This window comes from Polypterus senegalus, chromosome 15 (assembly GCF_016835505.1).
Source record: "Polypterus senegalus isolate Bchr_013 chromosome 15, ASM1683550v1, whole genome shotgun sequence".
NCBI classification, from domain to species: Eukaryota; Metazoa; Chordata; class Cladistia; order Polypteriformes; family Polypteridae; genus Polypterus; species Polypterus senegalus.
The window spans coordinates 59182788-59204086 of NC_053168.1; the positions used below are offsets into that span (position 1 = coordinate 59182788).

At 37.2% G+C, this 21299-nt stretch overlaps 1 protein-coding gene across 1 annotated transcript in view; it reads left to right on the plus strand.

The window, feature by feature from the left end:
* The first annotated feature begins 16880 nt into the window (after positions 1-16880).
* Positions 16881-21299, plus strand: part of dgkb (diacylglycerol kinase, beta) — a 738105-nt gene continuing 733686 nt past the window's right edge. The window contains exon 1 of the mRNA XM_039736618.1: positions 16881-17080. The gene's annotated coding sequence lies outside the window, so the exon portion shown is untranslated. The remainder of the gene's footprint in view (positions 17081-21299) is intronic.

Genomic DNA, 21299 nt, shown 5'->3' on the forward strand with positions numbered 1-21299 from the left:
GCAAATGTAGAATGAATTCAGACTGTGGAATTGGTGACATAGTAATTTTAGAAATGGTGCATACCACACACATCATCTGCATCCTGTTATAGGTAGACAGACTGCCATACTAAACTATGACTGAAACATTTTACTCCTTGATTTTGGCCTTTAAATCAACAGAGATTGAAATTTCAATAATGGAATATGGGATTTTATATCCACTCTATACTCCAGATTATAAAAATCTGTCACTTTTACAAATTCAGATACCTTTCTCCTTCAGCTGTTTTTTTCCTTCCATGCCTCTATTCAAAGACCTAGTGTTTCTCTAATTCACCCAATTATACTACAGCAGTTATTACACTTGACTTGAGCATTCCTAGTTTTCATCCTCTTTTTCTGTACATTTAGCATTTGTTTGCTCAGGGGTTGATGCGCTTGTTGCTTCTTGAGCAGCTATTCTTTTCTCCACCCTAGCGGCCCACTTCTCTTCTTGCATCGGCATCTTTTCACGTCTGTTTGTGTTGCAATTGCTTAGTACGTTTTGTTTAATTTTTCACTTAAGCTGGCACTTAAGCGTTCAATCTGCCTCAAGAATGATTTAAGATATGAAGAGGTAGGGGAAGTGACGGTGAAGGTGGTAGGGATGAAAACAGCGCCTGTACACATGTACCGCATGGCCGCCCTGCTAACTGCTGCCAAGAGTTGATTCTACAATAAAATAAAATAAAAATAAAAAGGAATAACCTTCAATTATCACCCCGAAAACGGATAGTAGACGTCATGTGGTATATGTATATGAAATTTCAGGTCAATAGGACAAATGTTTTGCGAGCTACAGGTGATTTAAATCCTGGACAGACAAACAAACAGCCATGGTAGCGTATTATATATAAAGATTGGGTCTTAAGTTCTATAATTTCCTTATTCTTACATCATTCTCTTTTTGTCTGCAGCTTCTATTAAAATTCTAAAGGTTATTTTAATATTTTATACTAAGAACTAAACATGATTTTCTGTATCTTGTTCTGGTGTAGCAAGATGTAGTGAGGCAACAATGCGGAGTGTGTGGGAAATCACCCTAAGTGCCTTTCTTTTTTTTCCCAAAAAAATCCCACTGTTGCATGTTTACCAATCTATGCAGCAAGTGCATATGGTCAGAACTGTGCTTTGAAAGCATACAGCTGCAACCTGTTAGACGAATGTTTCTTAAACTGTAGTTTGCAGACATGTTTGTGGTAGGTTGCCACATGACTGTGTAGTAAAGGTTGCCAATTTAGTTCATGCACCAGTTATATACCACCTTCAATTTAGTGTGTGAAACATCACGGTTAATAAAAATAACATCTCTTATATATATTTCTCTTCTAGTTCATCCTGCTTCCTCATCAAACTGGTCCCGCCCACATGCAGCCCACACGGCATTTCTCGATTCCTATTCCTCCTCTCCAAAACCCCTCCCCACGCTGCCTGCAGCCTCTCATACACCCTCATACCGCTTTTCTCGAGTCCTATTCCTCCTTCGGACTACCGCGTTCCCCGCTTCTCTCTCATGGCCCCATTGGTGTCACGTCACCACCCGATATCTAGCCTGACCGTATGACCTTTCACTTCGGCCATGTCTGCGCCTGGGAGTCTTTTCTGTAGCCTGCTACAGGAAGGTACTCTCTCGACCATTGCCATTGGTTTCGCTCCTTGCCATTTTCGTTATACTGCAACGGTTGTTTCCTAAGCCTTTGTTATGAAATGAATGACAGTATCTTCTCTGTCGACAGATTTTGTACAATGTCATCTGTATTCCAGGATCCGGAAACTGCCTGTTCCTATCAGTGGATTATTTCTTGACACAAACGGTTGTCTAAGGCAATGCACTCTCACTACGACATAGGACAGTAGATTTCGTTACATCACATTGGGACAGATTTGGAGACGTTCTTCCTGTTATTCTTTCCAACGCAAGTTGAGCTATCACAACAAGTCACAAGTATTATCAATATATGGCAACATCTACAGTTTATGGTGGTGAAGCTGAAATTCAAGCTCTTTCCGAGATTAGATCTTTCGACTCACTATCTGTCGTCTCCAGCAAAAAACCTATTCACAACTACGTCTTTCAAGAAGTATGTCTTTCTTCTTGATTTCTGAATTCTTTTCTCACCATTTTTTGTTCCTATTCTTACACTGCCGTATGCTACGGCGGGCGTCCACTAGTAAAAAATATTTCCCATGACACCAACTTCTCTGTCATCATGGCACTAATTTAAAATGTGAAAATGAATTTAACTAATGCGGCACAAGAATATGACCATTTTTGGAGTATTATGAAGTGCAAGTGAACAGGATTGGGTTATACGGTATATGTTGTCTACTAACAGTAGTTTAAATGGCCATGGTCAATAGTTGATTGTATGGTCGCTGTTTAGGCATACATTGTATCAAAATCTGTTACAGAGGTGTATGGAAAGTTACAGTGCCACCCTTTTATGCAAAAATGTAATATTTGATGTACAAAATCTTATTTCAAAGAAACTCTATATTCAATTAAATATACCTACTGTACATTTTATTAAACCTTGTTTAAGAAATTTCTTTTCTTTAATTTTATATGGGGGGCTCTTCAAAATTTGTTTACATGGCACCCAATGTACTACCATGCCACTAGAAAAAAGTCCTGATTTATAACATTTAACATCTAAAAAAAATAATCTGGTTCCTAATAATCTAGCAGTCCTTCTATCATTCTAGTATGTGTTGTTCCATAATATGACTAGAGGATTTGAAAGCTTAAGGCACATATCTTTCTCTACTGTTTTTAATGTGTTCAGAAACCCTGCTTAATCCTCATTACAGTAGCTAAATGTTATCCATTAACTATTACCAAAGTAATCAAAGTTACAATTGCATTTCTCATTTAGAAAGTGGCGTGTAAAGAAAATGTTTGGTTATCTATTTGTTAAAAGTGTTTTCTGTTTTAAGTGATACCTCATTTAACAGTCTTTTAATGATCTTTCAGGAATGACCTTTAATGATTTTTTCATTATAGATGAAAATGGATACACAATCTCATGATTGATCATTCATCAGTTTGTTTCATTCTGATTAAATTTGTTTCTGGCCAACTTTCAGGTCATTTTAATTAGAACAGTACCCACAAATGTAGTCCCAGTTACATAGTTAAAAATGGGACCTTCACAAATGCTTAAGAATTATATGTACTGTATGTGCAAGAGGGGACCAAAAAACTTCAGAAGTGTTAAAAAATTATCATACAACTTACAGCAACTCCCTTTTAGTACCTGTGAAATATGCAATACTCCTAGAAATGCATCCATTCTTGAAAACATTTCCTATCCCTCTAGCAATTTTTTTCCTGGATTTTTAATGCAATAGTAAATTATCTTGCCTTTACTCTAAGTTTTAAATTCAGGAACAAAAAGAAGTCACAGGGGAGGGAGATTTGGGGAATACAGGTGGTGTGAAGCAACAACCACATTTTTTTGTTTTAAAATTTTAAATGATGAGCGGTCACAATTATTGAAAGTATCAGTGGTTTATTGCACACTGACAATTCAATCTGCACACACATCCAAACCTAACTTAACACCATTCCTCATATTTTCTTATTTTAAAACTACTACACCTGTGAAAAGCAGGTCTACCACAGCTCTGAATGACAGTGTAGGAAGTGGGCATCATTTGACTACTAACCCTTGACACATCAACATGAATCAAGCAACTTCATGTGGTTTGACAATGTTTTTCCTTTCCTATAAATAAACAACAGAGATACAATGGCATAACAGATTGGAAACAGAACATCTACTTTTAAAATAAAAATTCTAGCTCAATGGCATGACACTTCTGCAACAACCAAGGAAACACAGATAATAGAAAATAAATTCAGGCTCAGAGATTTGACTTGTGGGCAAACATGTCAAAAGGGTTCAAGACTCCTAAAAATTCCTGAGAGTATGCAGTAGACATGACCTCTCAACAGGTTCATTCAAAGGTAGACCTGGAATGCAATGGAAGAGTTGATCGTGCTTATTAAGCACTACAAACATACTCTAGAGCCTGGATGGAGAAACAGAGAGTAGACTGAGGCAGCCTGATAGAGCAGGTACCTTACATTCCGAGCTCCTACAGGACTCAGAGTTGCACTAAATAAAATTGCCAATTCTTTTTAAAAGACAGAAATGGAACTACTATAACTTAAAGCATATCACAAATTCAGTACTCTCTGCTAATGGCCAGCCAACCAGAGACTGGGGAACCCCTGTACTCTACCCTTGGCTATTAAACAGGTTTTCATCTAGTCAAGGTATTACTTGAAGTAAAATAATAAAAGTAGGAAGGATTAAAGTGTCAGAAACAAAAAAGACCGTGTAATACGCCCTCTTCAATCCTAGTCTCTATTTATTTGTGCCTGTAAGAGCCAATCCTAGAAAGTTAATGTTTAATGTTAAATTCATATAAGTGTTTACTTAATATTCTCATAGTTACTTAAAATATGGTATAGCCCTTTAACCCCAGTAATTTAACATGATATAGAACTTTCTTTGCTATATATGTAAAACAGAGTGTTAATTAAGCAAATTAGGAAATAGTCTTATTGCTAGCATGGACTGCTAGATATGTTTGCAAATAGGAGATGGCATACAATTTTCTGATCGTGCTTAACGTGCTTAAAGTATGACTGTATGGCCAAATTTAGAGAAATTAATCAAGATATTTAAGTCTTAAACAGAACTTTTTTAAACAATAACTTTTCTTTTCTTTAATATAAATTTTTTCTCTGTTTTTCATGTGAACTGTTTTGTTTGAATTTCACTAAAACTTCAAAAAATGAAGATACTTGTTCTGTGGATTTCTTTGAACATGCATCACACTATCGCCAGAACAAACTAAAATCTGCTGAACTTTGGTAATTTGAGACAAACGCAGCTACATTTTTGTCAGAAAAGTCATTGGAAGGCTTTGAACTGGAAACTACTATCTGAGGACCTGTCAACAAAAAAAATCCTGAACTACTGAGAGATACTGAGCTCTTCTCTACTACCTACAGTATGCCTGATTGGAACTGAAAGGGAAGTCGCCATACCTGAATTGAAGAGGATGTAAGAGACTGTGATAGAATATAAAGGCATTGCAGATGATTGCTTATGATTTTGCCTGAGATAAGGAAGCTTGACTTGTCTGTGTTGGTGGAACGTCTCAGTTGTGACATAGCTGTTGCTAAGAAGCTGTTTACCTGGAAATGCGCTGTCAGCCACTTGTGCAATTATAAAGATGTCCCAGTGGACTTCAAGAGGAGTTTCATGGAGTGATCTGAGTATGGACTTAAATCCAAAGAATGCGCTTAAGGATCTTAAAGATCATTTAAAGAAAAGGCAAGATCAGATTTCCGATCTTATGACTGAAATCTAAAGCCTTAAAGACAATCCTGAAAATTTTACTAAGATAGCACAGCTGTTTGAAATCTTTCACGAAACACACAGTCAGAAATGAAACAAGGTATATAAGTCTTAAACAAGAACTTTTCTTTTCTTTAATATCAATTTTTGTCCCTGTTTTTTGTGTGAACTATTTTGCTTTGAATTACTTGAACACACATCACGTTATTGCCACAACCATCATATGAACAAAACTAAAAGCTGCAGAACTTTGGCAATTTGGGACAAACACAGCTACAATGCCCTTTATACATACATCTTGCCATGCTGCTTCATTGCAATTCTGCCCCTGCTGTATTCTAGCCTTCCAACTCCAAGATGTCTGGATGAATGAAGTTTTCAATCCAAGTTAGTTAACTCCAGGTTTCCCTTTCTTTCCATAGATTTCCATGGCCCACAGGGTTTATGAAGCACAGAGGTCTCCAGTGTTCTCATCCTAGGCTTGGAGGAATGACTTCCAGCTAGTGGCTTTTTCAAAATGACCATGCCTCTTCAGAAAGTTCCATTAGATGTAAAGAATTTGTAATCACACTAATTTTGTATTATAACTTTTCTAGTGCAATATATTTTAATCACAAAAAACTACAGAGAAATGCATGCCTGAGAATAGTGACCCACTCTAGCCACTGCCAGTCCTTATTACAGATTGTTTGGATGGGAGAATTTGTGGGGACTATAAAGTCATCATTAACCCATGGCTAGATGTAGATTCTTGCACTTTTCCCTGCGCTCAAGATTTGTTTGTGAGATTTGATAACAGCAAAGAGAGAGAGAGGTTGGAAGCATGCAATGACACTAACAGCGCATTACCACACCTACCACATGACCTAACCACTTTAAGGATCCCGAATTAGGATTACGCAGCCATGCAACAGGTGACACCTTAGTACCACACTCGTTTGAATGGAAAGATGTGAGGTTTTTCACTGTGGCTGGAGTGACAATCCTGCTACCAACACCCAAGTTTTCCCTACAAGTTGGAGGACCTGATGCAGGGCTGGGTGCAGGTTAATAGTTTAGTAAAATTAATTTAGCACATGCATATCAGCAAGTTGAACTGGATAAAGAAAGCAAGGCATATTTAAATATTAATACACAGAAGGGACTGTTCCAGGTGAACAAATTACCCTATGGAGTAGTCCCTTCCATTTTTCTGCGCATAATGGACACAGTTTCACAAAGTTTGAATGGAGTGATCTGCTATTTGGATGACATTTTGGTTACAGGGCTTGACCAGAAGGAGCACTTAAAGAATTCTGAAGCTTTTCTGAACAAAAGAAAGCAAAATGGGTTTAATGTTAATTATAACAATTTCTCATTATTTCAGAGTCAAGTGAAGTATTTAGGCCACATACTTTATTGTGAAAGAATAAGGCCTATGAACGAAAAAACTGAGACAATTCAGAGGGACCCTAAACCCCAGAATGTATCAGGACTGAGGTCATTCCTAGCTCTAGTGAATCATTATGAAAAATGTACTCCCAACCTTTCCACACTTGTGAAACCCATGACACAGAAGGGACAAAAATGGTTGTGCTCAGACCGGGTGCATTCGGCTTTTGTGAAAACCAAGCAGCAACTTTGTTCAGAAACGTTACTGGTTCATTTTGATTCAAGCTTTTCCATGTCCTTAGCCTGCGATGCTCCCCTGTTGTGTGGGAGCTATTGTTGCATACAAGTACATATATGGCACATAAGGTTCTCAGAAACTCCATAAAACAGAGCAAAACTATTTGCAGATTGAAAAGGAGGCACTTGCTATTGTTTTCGAGCTGTTAACATTTCATGAATATCTATATGGCAGTAAAATTGAGTTAGTCACTGATCACAAACCCCAAGTCAAAATCTTAAGTCCAAAAATAGCAATTCCCTCTTTAGCTGCTGCAAGACTACAAAAATGGACATTAATCTTGGCATCTTATCAATATGAGATTTAATTTTAAAAAACTGCCAAGCACGGGAATGCTGATGCCTTATCAGGACTGCTGTTAAAAGAAATCGGTCCAAATTCAAGCTTAAAGTACAAAGACTTTCTTAGATGCTCTTCCAGTTTCAGCACCAGGTATTGCTCAAGAGACAGCTAGAGATTCAGTGTTGAAGAAGGTGAAATTCTATACACTGTGTGGGCGGCCAGAATTTCTAAGTGAGGATGAATTGAAGCCTTATTTTCAGAGGAGAACAGAGCTCACTGTATAGAACAATTGTGTAAATTGGGGGCTGAGAGTGGTAACTCCAGCATCGTTACATTGGATTGGATTAGATTGGATAGGCAGACAGAGGAGAGGGTGGCTATATGCAGATTCTCTCAAGAAAATAGGAATCTGCCAGAAAAAGCACATGTACATTCTTGAAGGTGGGCAGAAAGACCCAGGCAGAGGATTCATTTGGATTTTTTGTGAAAAAAAATAGGCAGATATATTTAGTGTTGGTAGATGCCTATTCTAGGTGGGTCAAGATTGAAAAGATGAATGCCACTACTACCACTAGGTTGGTTGATATTTTGAGAAAACAATTTGCTGCCAATGGTTTTCTGGAAGAGACAGTATAAGACAATGGTCCACTATTTAAGTCAGCTGAATTTGTCGAGTTCCTTAGACTAAATGCAGCAATACATAGGACTTCGATTCCCTATTGTCTGCAAAGAAATGGAGCTGCAGAATGTATGGTGCAAACATTCAAATTAAAATTGGAAAAACAGACAAAGTGACATAGATCAATAAAGCAAAAAATAGTTAATTTCTTGTTTGCTTAGGCGTCGTTCTAGGCATGATGTTTATCTGCATCCAGCCCTGCAAGCAGGTCCTCCAATTTATAGGGAAAGCTTGGGGGTTGGTGGCAGGCTTGGCACTCCAGCCACCGTAAGCAAATCTCACACTGTTCCAGTGTTCCAGTGTGGTGCTGAGTTGTCACCCGCTGCACTTGGGTCCCAATCCAGGTGGTTCGTTGTGTGGTGGGTGTGGCAACGCGTTATCAGTGCAAGCTCCCAACCTTATCGTACCACACCTCATGTCACTACTGCCTTGCCAGTCTACCAGCCCTTTCACAGTGGTCTGTATGATTTATTTTAATGAACTGTGAAGTCTAAAGATTTTTGGTAGATTGCTAGCTATGTTCATACTGTGAAACTGGTAAACCTGGAAATCTCCCAGAGATACAGTATATTGGGTTGAGTCTCCTTTATAGTTTTAGTGTCTAAAATGACTCAGTGTGGCTTTTTCATTTGGGAAATGGCCTGTTTTAAACCCTCAGTGGTGTTTTATTCCTATTGGTTTACAAAATTCAAACAGCAATGCCAAATATTGTTCCTGATGCTTAAAACAACAACAGGGACACCAGCATGACTTCATTACTCCGAATGAATATGGGTCTGGTAAAGCACTGCATCGTGACATTAAATAAAGTACCAACAACTGGCAGAGTTGAAATCTAGCACTAGCCAACAATAAGCAGACCAATGTCAAATATAGAAGTGAAAACTAAAAAAAGTAAAACAAGACAGATTTGTTTTCCAAATGCTATTATAACAGGGTGCCACAGATGGTGGCACATTTAGAGCACTGTGGACTTCTGTTGGCAAATGTCAATCAGCAGTTCTTTTGTGTTTCCAACACTTGGCTGTTTAACAGAGACATTTGGTAAAAAAAATCTTGTTGGACAAAATTTAAATTTTAGGTTTTAAACACCTTAGGATTTTAAATGAAGATATGTAAAATGTAGTCACTTTTTCCTAAATATTGAGTGATTGTTAAAATTCTTGCTTTACATTCCTTTTATCAACTGAATTCTTGATAATGGACTGCATTTACTAGCAGCACAAATGTGTTGTTGTATTTCATATTTCTATAAGCACATAAATTCTGGAAAAATCAATTGCTGCAAAAGTAATACATTACAGTGACATCTGGTGTTGAATCTTTAGAATTAGGTCTACTATTGTTTAAATATAAAATTATGAAAAACTTACAGTTATAATGTCTGTCATGTATTATACTATCTGGTAGTACATTTTACATTTAGCCACAGTACAAAGTGCTTTATATAGCAATATACATTTCAGATGAGAAGTGAAAGACATAACAGTACACTAAGAAAGAAAGTATAACAGAGCAAAATCAGGAGAGTTTTACATTGTAAGGAATGGTAGCACTTTGGTTGGTGCTGTTAACTCAGAGTTTTGGATACTGATCATGAATCCGAGTGTCGTCATTATCTTTGTAAAGTTTACATGTCCCACTTATGTTTCTGTTGGCTTTTCTTTAGGTTAGTCAATTTTATTCCTCCCAAAAATAAGCCGGTTAGGTTGAATGGTGGCCCTAAAGTGAATGAATAGGAGTGTAGTGTTGGGTACGAGTCAAAGACAAAATCAAAAGAAGAGTTGAGATGCCAATCTGGCCACCCTGTTTAATAACAAAATAACAAAAAAGTAGCTTTAGCAGCAAAATAAACAGGTGCTTCATGGTGCAAGAATGGGTAAAAAAGTAAACAATAGAAGTTTAGCCTCTGATAGCTCTATGCTAAGGGTCCATCCATGTAGCTTTGTCCAATAGTAGGCTTGGTTCAAGATTGAGACGTCCGGCATTGTATGTTTGTATGATCGTTGAGGGTGTCTTCTCAGAGCTGCAGAAGGAAAAGACTAGACTCTTAGCAACAGCGCCATCTCTTCTCCTGGGGTGGTATCGTATGCCTGATCTGAGCCGATAAGACGATCCACAGACACACATGCATGACAGATCTTTGCCTGGTTGTGTCTTGTGATGGAGTGATGATGGGAATTTTTTTTTTTTTTATTAATTTTATTACAATCCATAAAAAGCAATCAAGTTTTTACAAAAGAAAAATTGAGTTAAGAACAGATCGATCCCCACCCCTGAGAGACAGAGAGCAAGCCGAACGGCGTGAAATTTAAGTCTTGTAAACATACCTAAATTAATAAATTCTGTGTGCTTTATGAACTTATTTTAAAATATTACTGGTTAGATCCTGCCATGTTTTGAAAAAAGTCTGTACGGATCCTCTAACTGAGTATTTGATTTTTTCCAATTTCAAATAACATAACACATCGGTTTCCCACTGACTTAAAAGAGGAGAGTTTGGGTTCTTCCAGTTTATCAGAATAAGTCTGCGTGCCAAGAGTGTAGTGAATGCAATCATAGTTTGTTTGTCTTTCTTCACTTTAAGCCCCTCTGGAAGAACCCCAAACACAGCTGTTAATGGGTTAGGAGGGATTGTGAGTCCAAGGCTATCTGAAAGGTAATTAAAATTTTTGTCCAGAATAATGTTAATTTGGTGCAGGCCCAGAACATGTGACCTAGTGAGGCTGGGACTTGGTTGCAACGTTCGCAGGTTGGATCATGCCGTGGAAACATTTTGGAAAGTTTTAGTCGAGACAGATGTGCTCGATATATAATTTTAAGTTGTATAATTGTATGCTTTGCGCATATGGAGCTCGAGTGAATTAACTGCATTGCTACTTTGCACTCCTTTTCTGATATATTAATTGAGAGATCTTTTTCCCAGTGTCCTCTTGGATCTTTGAAAGGGAGGGATTGTAAAATGATTTTATATATTCTAGAGATGGTGTCTGAGTCCTTGAGATTGAGCAATATTTTTTCCAGCATGGATGAGGGTGCAAGATGAGGAAAATCTGGAAGGTTCTGTTTAACAAAGTTCCTAATTTGAAGATAGTGAAAGAAATGTGTAGCTAGAATGTTAAATTTGGAATGTAATTGTTCATAGGATGCAAAGACATTGTCTATATAAAGATCTCTAAGCAAGTTAATTCCAACTTTTTTCCAGATATTAAAAACTGCATATGTTTGTGAAGGTTGAAAGAGGTGGTTCTCTTGCAGAGGTGCCACAGATAGAAGCTTCTCCGTCTTAAAATGCTTTCTACATTGGTTCCAGATTGTAAGTGAGTGGAGCACAATTGGGTTATTTGTATATTGCCGATAGCGTGTGTTTATTGGAGCACAGAGCAAGGGATACAAGGAAGTACTGCAGGATGTGTATGTTCTTCTATTTGTGTCCTGGTTCTTATCGCATGTATATTTGCTGCCCAGTAATAAAACTGGAAGTTAGGTAGAGCCATGCCACCTTCTGCCTTTTGTCTTCATGGGAAATTTTGATGTCACAACCATTAACTTTGTTTTCATCTCATGCATTTCTGGTGGGACAAGTGGCAGTAACATGCCGAATGACAACAACAATTTTTTTTTTGCTTTTCTGGTTTATTGATACACAAGACAAGTAGAGATAGGCTAGCGATTTATACACAAAAATGAAAAGCAAAGGAAATGTGTTAATTAGGTTTCATATTCTTCCAAATACAACACTATCAGAAAATTTAATTTAAAGTTTTAACTGAGTCAGCAGCAAATTTGAAACAAAAAACTGGAAAATCAGCATTTCAGCTGTTCTTGTCTGTTCAACAGAGGTTGCAGTGATTCATCTCTTACTTTTATTAACATATGGTGCTAGAAAAGTCTTTAGATTAATGTGTTGTTTGTTGCAATGTTTTTATCTTTACTGTTGTGTGTTTATTGCTTTTATCCACCCCCTCTGTAGGCATGTTACTTTATTGAATTTAGTTGCTTGTGATTAATTTAAACTCACTTCTAGTTTTCTAAATGTTTTACGGCTCTATTGTAAGGTTTTCCAAAATAAGTATCATAATCATTATCTTTATCAGTCTGTTAATTCCCACTAACGTAAACCTAAATGTCTATAGGACTGTAATATCCTCTCAAGTCCAAAACTGTGACCAACCATTTCTGAACTCTGGCATGGTATGGAAGCTAGATGGAAATAAATAATGAGACAATCAAACACCACCTGCATGTCATCCCAAAACAGTTTGAACTATTGATTCTCATACTTGAACATAAGGAGCTGCACAATGAATATTCATTTACGTTTCACCAATAAGGAAGGTGTCATGTTCTTTTGGTACAAGGCAAAACAAAACCGATTAAGAGAGATTTCCAATAAATATTACTTATCACAAGGCATGGCTGACAAAATCATAAGGTGCTCAGGGTCACATATGTTCTTTGTTAATTAAGTGTGTCAGACAATGGACAGTGCCACAGCTTTTAGGAGAATGTGTGTGGAATAATTGGTTTAATTGGAGCTATTGATGGATGTCAAAATTCACAGGCCTCCTATTTAATGCAAGGGCTATCTTTATAGAATGTCATTTTACTTTGTGCTTCTCCATGGAATTGTTGCTGACCAGGAAAGTTTTTTTTTAACACTTTTGCAGGGCCTCCAGAAAGCGTACAATATTGTGGATATGCAATTGGCCTCCACCTTCTTTTTGATTTGGAGGCAGTTGATGGAAAAGTACAAGCTACTAGAGAGTACTGCATATATCATTGTGATCCCAAAACAAGACAACAGCACAATAAATTTGAAAAACAGCACCACAAAGTTAGAGTCAGTCATGGAAGAGTAGCAGCTGAGTAGGATTTCGACAGAATGGCATGCAGACAGAGGAGGCTGCGAGACTTCAAAAATACCAGGATTGACACTTTGGCTGTGTGTACACTTTGCTATATGTGTGAGTGTCAAACCAGAAAAAGACCACTGTGAGGAACTGCCACATGCATACACAAGGTGATAGCAATAACGGTGTCCCCCATCCTTCACCTTTTTTAGCCAGGTAACCGTTGCTGTTATTATTTTACCAAAGTAAAAATACTCAATAAATAAAATTAATGGCTCAGAAATTTTTACATTTCTATATCTATATTGTGTAATAATTCTCAATCCATCAAACATTTTCATATGACCAATAATGAAAAAATGCAGTTATGCTTATTGGAGACAATGGGAAATGTGAGTAAAATAGAAACAGTTCTGACATGAGTATGGGTGTTAAGTGTTTAAAACAAAAATGCTGTCACAAACCATCTGACAGCTCTCAACCCTGTACAAACATCAAAAAAACATATATGGCTTCATCTCAGTTTTAAAAAATTTGACCACTAATTGAAAAAAGAAGGCTTTTACAACTTTAACGTACACAACACCAAGAAAAGTGATCCAATATTTGTAATAAAAGTGCAACATATAAAAAAATTGCTCTGACAAAAATGTGTACATCTATTTTTTTTTCTTTTCTAATACTTTATTTCCAGGAGAATCCCAATTAACTGTTCCATTGGTACCTGCAAAACTTGTAACTGCTTCATGAGTTGCTTGTATCGCCTTTCACTCGAACGATCAGACTCCTGTAAATACTCCAAAAAAATTAATCAAGTGACTTCCTTCTTTTTAATTCCCATATGATGAGCAAGGTGTGGTCTCCAGTTTGTCCCTGTCCAGGAGTTGATTTAGTGGTAATAATGACTGGCACATGGTTGGTGTCTGTGGGCAGCAGTGAGTTCATTCCTCCGAGGACCCCACTACTCTGGTGTTTCCATCTATTGGGAAGTCAATGTTGTACAGTAATTCCCCACTATACTGTAGCTACTTCCATTGCTTTTAAAAATTCAATTCTTATTACCCCTTTCATGTTGATTTGTTTTTGCACTTAACCCATTTCTATTCATCCACTAATGTCACTTTTTCTGGGTCAGGTTCCTTCAGGATTTATGCGGACAGATTTTGGGCCATTTGTATTTAAATTCAAAACAAGATTTTATTGCCCTGAGCCTTTCTCACTTTAATTTCCCTCTTCACCAAAGAACTTGGCATCTCAGTCATTAAATGTTCTAGCAGTGTGGCATCTCACCTTCTTTTCATTTTTTCAATGTTTGTTATTACATGCGGCCAATTACCATTGTAAATGCCAACAAGTAGCTGTGGTGGACATGTGGACATTACACTCACTGGCCATTTTATAAGATACACTAGTTCAAGTGCTTGTTAACGCAAATATCTAATCAGAAATCACATGGCAGCAACTCAATGCATTTAGGGATGTAGACATTATCAAGACGACTTGCTGAAGTTCAAACTGAGCATCCGAAAGGGGATGAAAGGTGATTTAAGTGACTTTGAATGTGGCATGGTTGTTGGTGCCAAACGGGATGTTCTGATGATTTCAAAAACTGCTCATCTACAGGGATTTTCACGCAAAACCATCTCTAGAGTTTACAGAGAATGGTCCAAAAAATGGAAATATCCAGTGAGCAGAAGTTCTCTTGTTGATGCCAGAGGTCAGAGGAAAATGCCCAGCCTGGCCAGGCAACAGTTATTCAAATAGTCACTCGTTACAACCAAGGTATGTAGAAGAGCATCTCTGAATGCACATCACGTCGAACCTTCAAGCAGATGGGTTACAGCAACAGGAGACCACACACTGGGTGCCACTCCTGTCAGCTAAGAACAGGCAACTGAGGTAACACTTCACACAGGCTCACCAAAATTAGACAAAAGAGGATTGGATTGGAAAAATATTGTTTGGTCTGATGAATCTCAATTTGTGGCGCAACATTCAGATGGTAAGGTCAGAATTTGGCGTCAACAACATGAAAGCATGGATCCATTCCTGCCTTGTATTAATGGTTCAGGGCAGTGGTGGTGGAATGGTTTAGGGAATATTTTCTTGGCATACTTTGGGTCCCGCAGTACCAATCGAACATCATTAAATGTCACAGCCTACCTAAGTATTGTTTCTGATGATGTCCATCCCTTTATGACCTCAGTGTACCCATATTCAGATGGCTACTTCCAGCAGGGTAAGGTACCATGTCACAAAGCTCAAATCATCCCAGACTGGTTTCTTAAACATGACAATGAATCAATTGTACTCAAATGGCCACCACAGTCACCAGATCTCAATGCAATAGAGCACACCTTTGAGATGTGGTGGAACAGAAGATTCGCACCATGGATGTGTAGTTGACAAATCTGCAGCAACTGTGTGTTGCTCTCATATCAATATAGATCAAAATTCTTGAGGAATTTTCCAGCATCTTCTTGAATTTATGAAGAATTGCAGCGGTTCTGAAGGCAAAACAGCATCCAACCCAGTAGGAGTGAGGTGTAACTAGTAAAGTGGCTGGTGAGTGTAGAGATGCATTTTAATGCCAGGTGTAAATGTAATCTGCCTAAATTTATATATGGATACTATCTATACTGTATATGAAACACATCTTGAAGGGGGTATTTAAGAAACCTAGAAGTCATTGCAGACCATTATGTAACATGTTTATAATATTGATGAAGCAGGCTGCTTTTGAATGTTCCATGAGCTGGAGGTCTAGCCTGTAGGCCTTTCGTTTGACACTCCTGCTTTATGTGATTTGAAACTGCACAACCCCAAAATCAAACTTCTGTTTATTTAGCATTTATTTGCAAGGCCTGCACCTCAGGCTTTTTAGCTTTTGAGAAATATATAACACCTGATAAAGTTACAGTATATGTTAGTACAGCACCGGTCTTGCATTCCATCCATCCATCCACCCACTTCACCATTATGTGAAGCTAGCTTAGACGTAACTCTAAATTCAGACATGATACTAAATTCTAGTTCACATTATTTTTCTCTTTTGGCCTGAATGCAGAGGATCAAGAACCAGCTTTTATTAATTTTGTGGAAATGTCTCAACACAGGGTGACACAGTGGTAACGCTGCTGCCTCACAGTAAGGATTCACGTACTGAGTCCTCCTTACGTAGAGTGTTCTCCCAGTGTCTGCATGTCCTTCCTCTTGGTACTCTGCTTTCCTCCCATAGTCCAAACACATGAAGGTTAGGTGGATCGATTATGCTCTGTGCTCCCTGTGTTTTCACCCTGTGATGGACTAGTACACTATCCAGGGATTCTCCCTGCTTTGTCCCTGATGGTTGCTGGAATAAGCTACAGATAAGCAGGTTAGGAAGATGGATGGAGGTCTCGTACAAGAAAAGAATGTTATAGGAACAATCTTTTTTCACATTTCTTTTCAAATGCTTTTTAAAAGTACAGCTTTTAGTCACATTTTAGAATGCATGTGATATTCTTATTAATCTGCTTTTGTTAGTACCTTGGAGTGATGAGATGAATTCATTGAACCTTTTATACAGAAATTTAACTCACCCCAGAATAGATAATATGCAATTTACCAGGAAAAAAACTAAGGAAAAAAAAAAAAACACAAAAATGGCTTTTAAAGGTCAAACACATAATGGCTCATTCTATGCATGATCTGTCAATTGCACTGAAACTTGAAATTTCTCATTAGGATTTAGTGCTGAATGATTTATATAGGTTGATGTGCAGACACACTTTTGGTGCACTTTTGATAATAATTGCAGGAATTACATTGTTTGTGAGACTGCACTTGTCCATGAAAAAAAAAACAAGTTGATAAGATTGGTCTCTGTCCCTTTCCTAAAGTGCTGAAGCCTAGGACAATCAATCAGGAAGTGCGAGGAGCTCCTGGAGGCCAGCAGTGACGTCAGTAGCAGTGTGGGAAATGATAATTACACAGCCACTGGAACACTTCTTCAGCACAGCACACACGCTCAGTGCCTCTCTAATGTCTGCAGCATCCCACTGCATTTGCTTGTTTTATTGATAAAAGAAGCGAAAAAAGAGAACTGCATAATGAAGATGGAGAAGCCCACATACGCAGGGTGAACAGAGACATTTGGTGTGAATGCTATACATTTCTAGCTTCATTTTTTTTTTTAAATCTTGTTCTTTTTGTCTGCTAGGTAAGTTGCTGTTGCTACATAAATAAAATCCTGCATAGTGTTTGAATTCATGGGTGTATTCAGTTGCCATTGTGCTAAGAGATTATTGTTCTTGCTTTTTTTGTGTATCTGTTCAAAGACATGTTTTTGCATGCCTGGCTTTGCTTGTGAGACGAAGGTTTAATATTAGTAGATTTCAATATGTGTCAGTCATCATCTAGTATTTGTAGCTGTCTTTACAATCAGCAGGCACCCTCCTGAGAAGAATGGTGCAGTTCAAAGCCTGAGCATCACAGATGAGGAAAAAAAAAAAAAAAAAAAAAGAACTACTTTAAAAGGCTGAGCGAAACACTTGTTTTCCACCAAGTCCATTTGTTTTATCTTACAGCACTATTTTAAAATCCTTTATGACCACAGTTAGTCAGCTGTCAACCTGTTTCTTTCTTAAAATGATTGTCTGTGCTATGCTTAATAAGATATTCAATGTGAGTCTGAAAAAGGGAAGGTATGATAAACAGAATAAAATGTATAACATTAGAAGGAGAGATCAAAAGTACAGACTTCTTACAGGAGATTCCTTGCTGTGCTGCGTGAGAGTGTAAAATGCAAAAAGAATATTGTAGTAGTACATGCAAGCAAAATACGCAAGAGGAAAAAGTATTGTAGTTTAATGACTACACCTAAAATGGTGTATATTTTTATACTGATGATAGTCTAGAGTGCTCCATTCAGTTTACAGTATGTGCACACATCCCCCACAAAGCTCACGTATTATGAATGGGGCAGTGAAATTCATTACACGTGATAGATGATTTAACTTGCATCGTTCTCTCATTTGTGATTACTTGACAAGAGCGGTGTTTGTGATCAGGTGTTTTGTGGCCATCAATTCTAGTTGTTTAGGAAACTGTGCAGGATTAGGTATGGGGGGAAAAATCATTTTTACATAGTGCAGCTCTGGCAAAATGAAGAAATCTTTGGCTTTTAATACATTGTGCTAATTAGCTGAGAACAGTTGTTAGCGTTCACATGACCATGACAAGTGTTAATTGGGTTGGTCAGCAACTCTGGCTTATGAAGAATTGAAAGCTGTAAACTCTAAGGCTTTTTCTACAGCATGTGCAAACAGCTGCACACCCAAACTATCGGCTGTGTCAACTTCGTATACAAATGCTAAAAGCGATTACCTGTCAACTTTATTCCAATAGATTTATAATATGGTGTGTATCCAATGATAAGATACATGTAGGCTTTGCTGTTTTCTAATTATTATATTATAGGAATAATAAAGCAATTATAAAGCTCTGATAAATATCCATCAAAAATGACTTCAAATTTTAATATAAATCCTTTTGGATTATTTATTAATTTTATCATATCTTGCACAGACAACTGTTTAGAAATGTAATGTTAAGCCATGTGAAATGTAATAATTTACATAGTGATGATGTCAAAGTTCTTCAAGTATAGATACACTGTAATAATCAAAAAACATTCTCAAAACCCACTTAATCCAATTCAGAGTTTAGAAGCCTGAGCCTATCCCAGCTGCGCTAGCACAAGGCAGGAATCAACTCTGGATAAGGTGCCAGTCCATTACAGGGCTCACTCATGCATAATAAAAATAATACAAATATTTTTTTAAGAGAGTAAAACAACAAAATGCATTCAGTATCACTTTTTTCAGTCAGTGATACACTAATGACATGTGAGCAGTACAGCTGTGCACCAAAAGAAAACAGAAAAAAATAATCCATCAAACTGAATAGAAGACACAGAACGCTTCCTGTCCATCCCCACATCAGCCAGCAATGAGTATGATTTGTCTTACATACAATGTTAAAACAGCAGCAAAAGTCAACTCAAGACCAGGCAAGTTATTTTAAGATAACAGTCATCTATTATTGCTAAATTCTAAAACATTTTTGAACTGTTTCTCAGACAGATAATTTAATTTTTTTCCTATTTTATATAATACAAAGAAACAGTTTTCCATTGAGTTATGTGAGATGGATTAGTCTTCTTTTTATATGATATAGATTTTCACTTTGGATAATGTTGTCATCTGGTGTTATTCCAAATATTGATTTTAAAGGATTGGGAGTATTTTTTAAATTATAGGAGTGGAGAATACTCCCAAGGTATATGACCTAGTGAGATGGCCACGTGTTGACCAAGTTTACAATTCGGATTTTATCATGGATCAATTTTAGGCAATGTATGTGGCTGATGTACATCCATCCATCCATCCATCCATCATCCAACCCGCTATATCCTAACTGCAGGGTCTTGGGGGTCGGCTGGAACAAATCCCAGCCAACACAGGGTGCAAGGCAGGAAACAAACCCTGGGCAGGGCGCCAGCCCACCGCAGGGCTGATGTACAATTTTAGTTTAATTGTTAATGCTTTGCACAAACTGAAGAGTTCTGTGTCTAACCTGCATGTGTTTGAGTATGTGGGAGTGAAAGCTATGCAGACATAAAGGGATAACATGCAAACTACACATGGACACAATGGCCAGTTACAGGAATCAAATGTAGTACACTGGATCCATGAATGGGCAGCACTATCCACTGTGCTAATATGCTTCTTTCATTGTAATAATCTCATTTTACTCTTAAACCCACTTAATTTGATTTAGGGTTGTGAAGGACCAGAGTCTATTCCGGTGGCACTAGGAACAGCCCTAGGGAGAGTGCATGTTCATTACACACACACACAATAACACTTTAGGTAAATATAGTGAAGTAATCATTGTGCTAGACCTGCTATATATACAAAGTATGTAAGTATAGCCTACACCTTGCATTATAAATTAAGGAAACTCATTAAACATTTATAAACTTGGCATAATATCAAGATGTGTCAAAAAGTGTTTGAATCTTTACATTTTGTTCATACAGAATAGTGAGTGACTCTAATTTGGCCCATTGAAGTTGCCTGCGTGATTGTGTGTAGTGAAGGATGTTGCCAGAATAGGCACCTGCTCCCTGCGACCAAGGACCGCATAAGTAGAATAGGAAGTGGATGGTTGAATGAGTATATTGATGGATGGAGAAGGAGTTTTGTATTTGCAATATATATGATAATAAACAAGGTGAACTAGACTATTGAAAAATGTATGGCATTTAGGAAAAAAGTCTATTTTCACATTTAAATTAATGATCTATGGGGCTAGAGTGCCTATGTGGAATATGTATATTTTCCATGTGAATTTATGGGCTTTCTCCAGGTACTTTAGTTTCCTAACACATCCTTTATATTTATGTGTTATGATAACTAAAGATTCTCCTGTTTGACTGTGCGTGGCTGTGTACCTGGGATAGAGTCTGGAATGAGGTTCTGTCCAGGGTTGGTTTCTGTCAGGAGCTGAATGTTGCTGGGTTAGTCTTTGGCTTCATGTGATCTTTAAGGGAAAAATCATACTATAAAAAAAATCAATGGTTGGATGAATGAAGAAGAGCTGTAGTGCTTATGAGTTTTAAAATTTGAAATGCATCTTCTTTATGAAAAACTTAAATAACCAAAATATATTTTATTATAATGCACTTGATATACATGTTGGTATACATGTGCATTTGAAATTTTTTTTTCGACTTTACAGTAATTGCTGTCAATCCAGCCATTATAACCACAAAACCATAGATTTGTGTTTTTCATTATGTTTTCAGATTATGTATTATTATGTTTGTGTATATATTTTTATATTTAAGCACATTGTACACTTCATTTCACTTTCACAGAATGTTATTTTGTGCTTTAAGTATATTGTATATGTAAATTTGCACATATCTTGAAGCTTATCATTAGGAACTGCACTACCTATATATGAGCTGAATTCATTACATTTATTATTGAGGTATGCACATTTCCCAGGTCTTCCAGAACTTCTGGGAATCTCCTGGAAATTGATGTCTCATCCTTGCCTTTAATAAGCTATGCATAACTTCACTTCCACTGTCAACATCCCTGATTGAGCAAGCCTACTGTGTATCTATGAATCTGAGCACAATTTAGTATTTGTGATTTTTTGAAGGGTGTTCCTTTACCCCAAAACTCAAATTATGAAATGCTTAAATAGTATTGTATACATTTGAGTGGTGGGGAGTCATCATAATCGCAAACTTTCTAGGGAGAGATGACCATTGTGTAGAGGAAAATAATAGCTAATTCTATGTAACTTAATTAATATTTTTCTAATGCTGTTGTGTTTCAAATTTTCACTAATATATAGTTTGA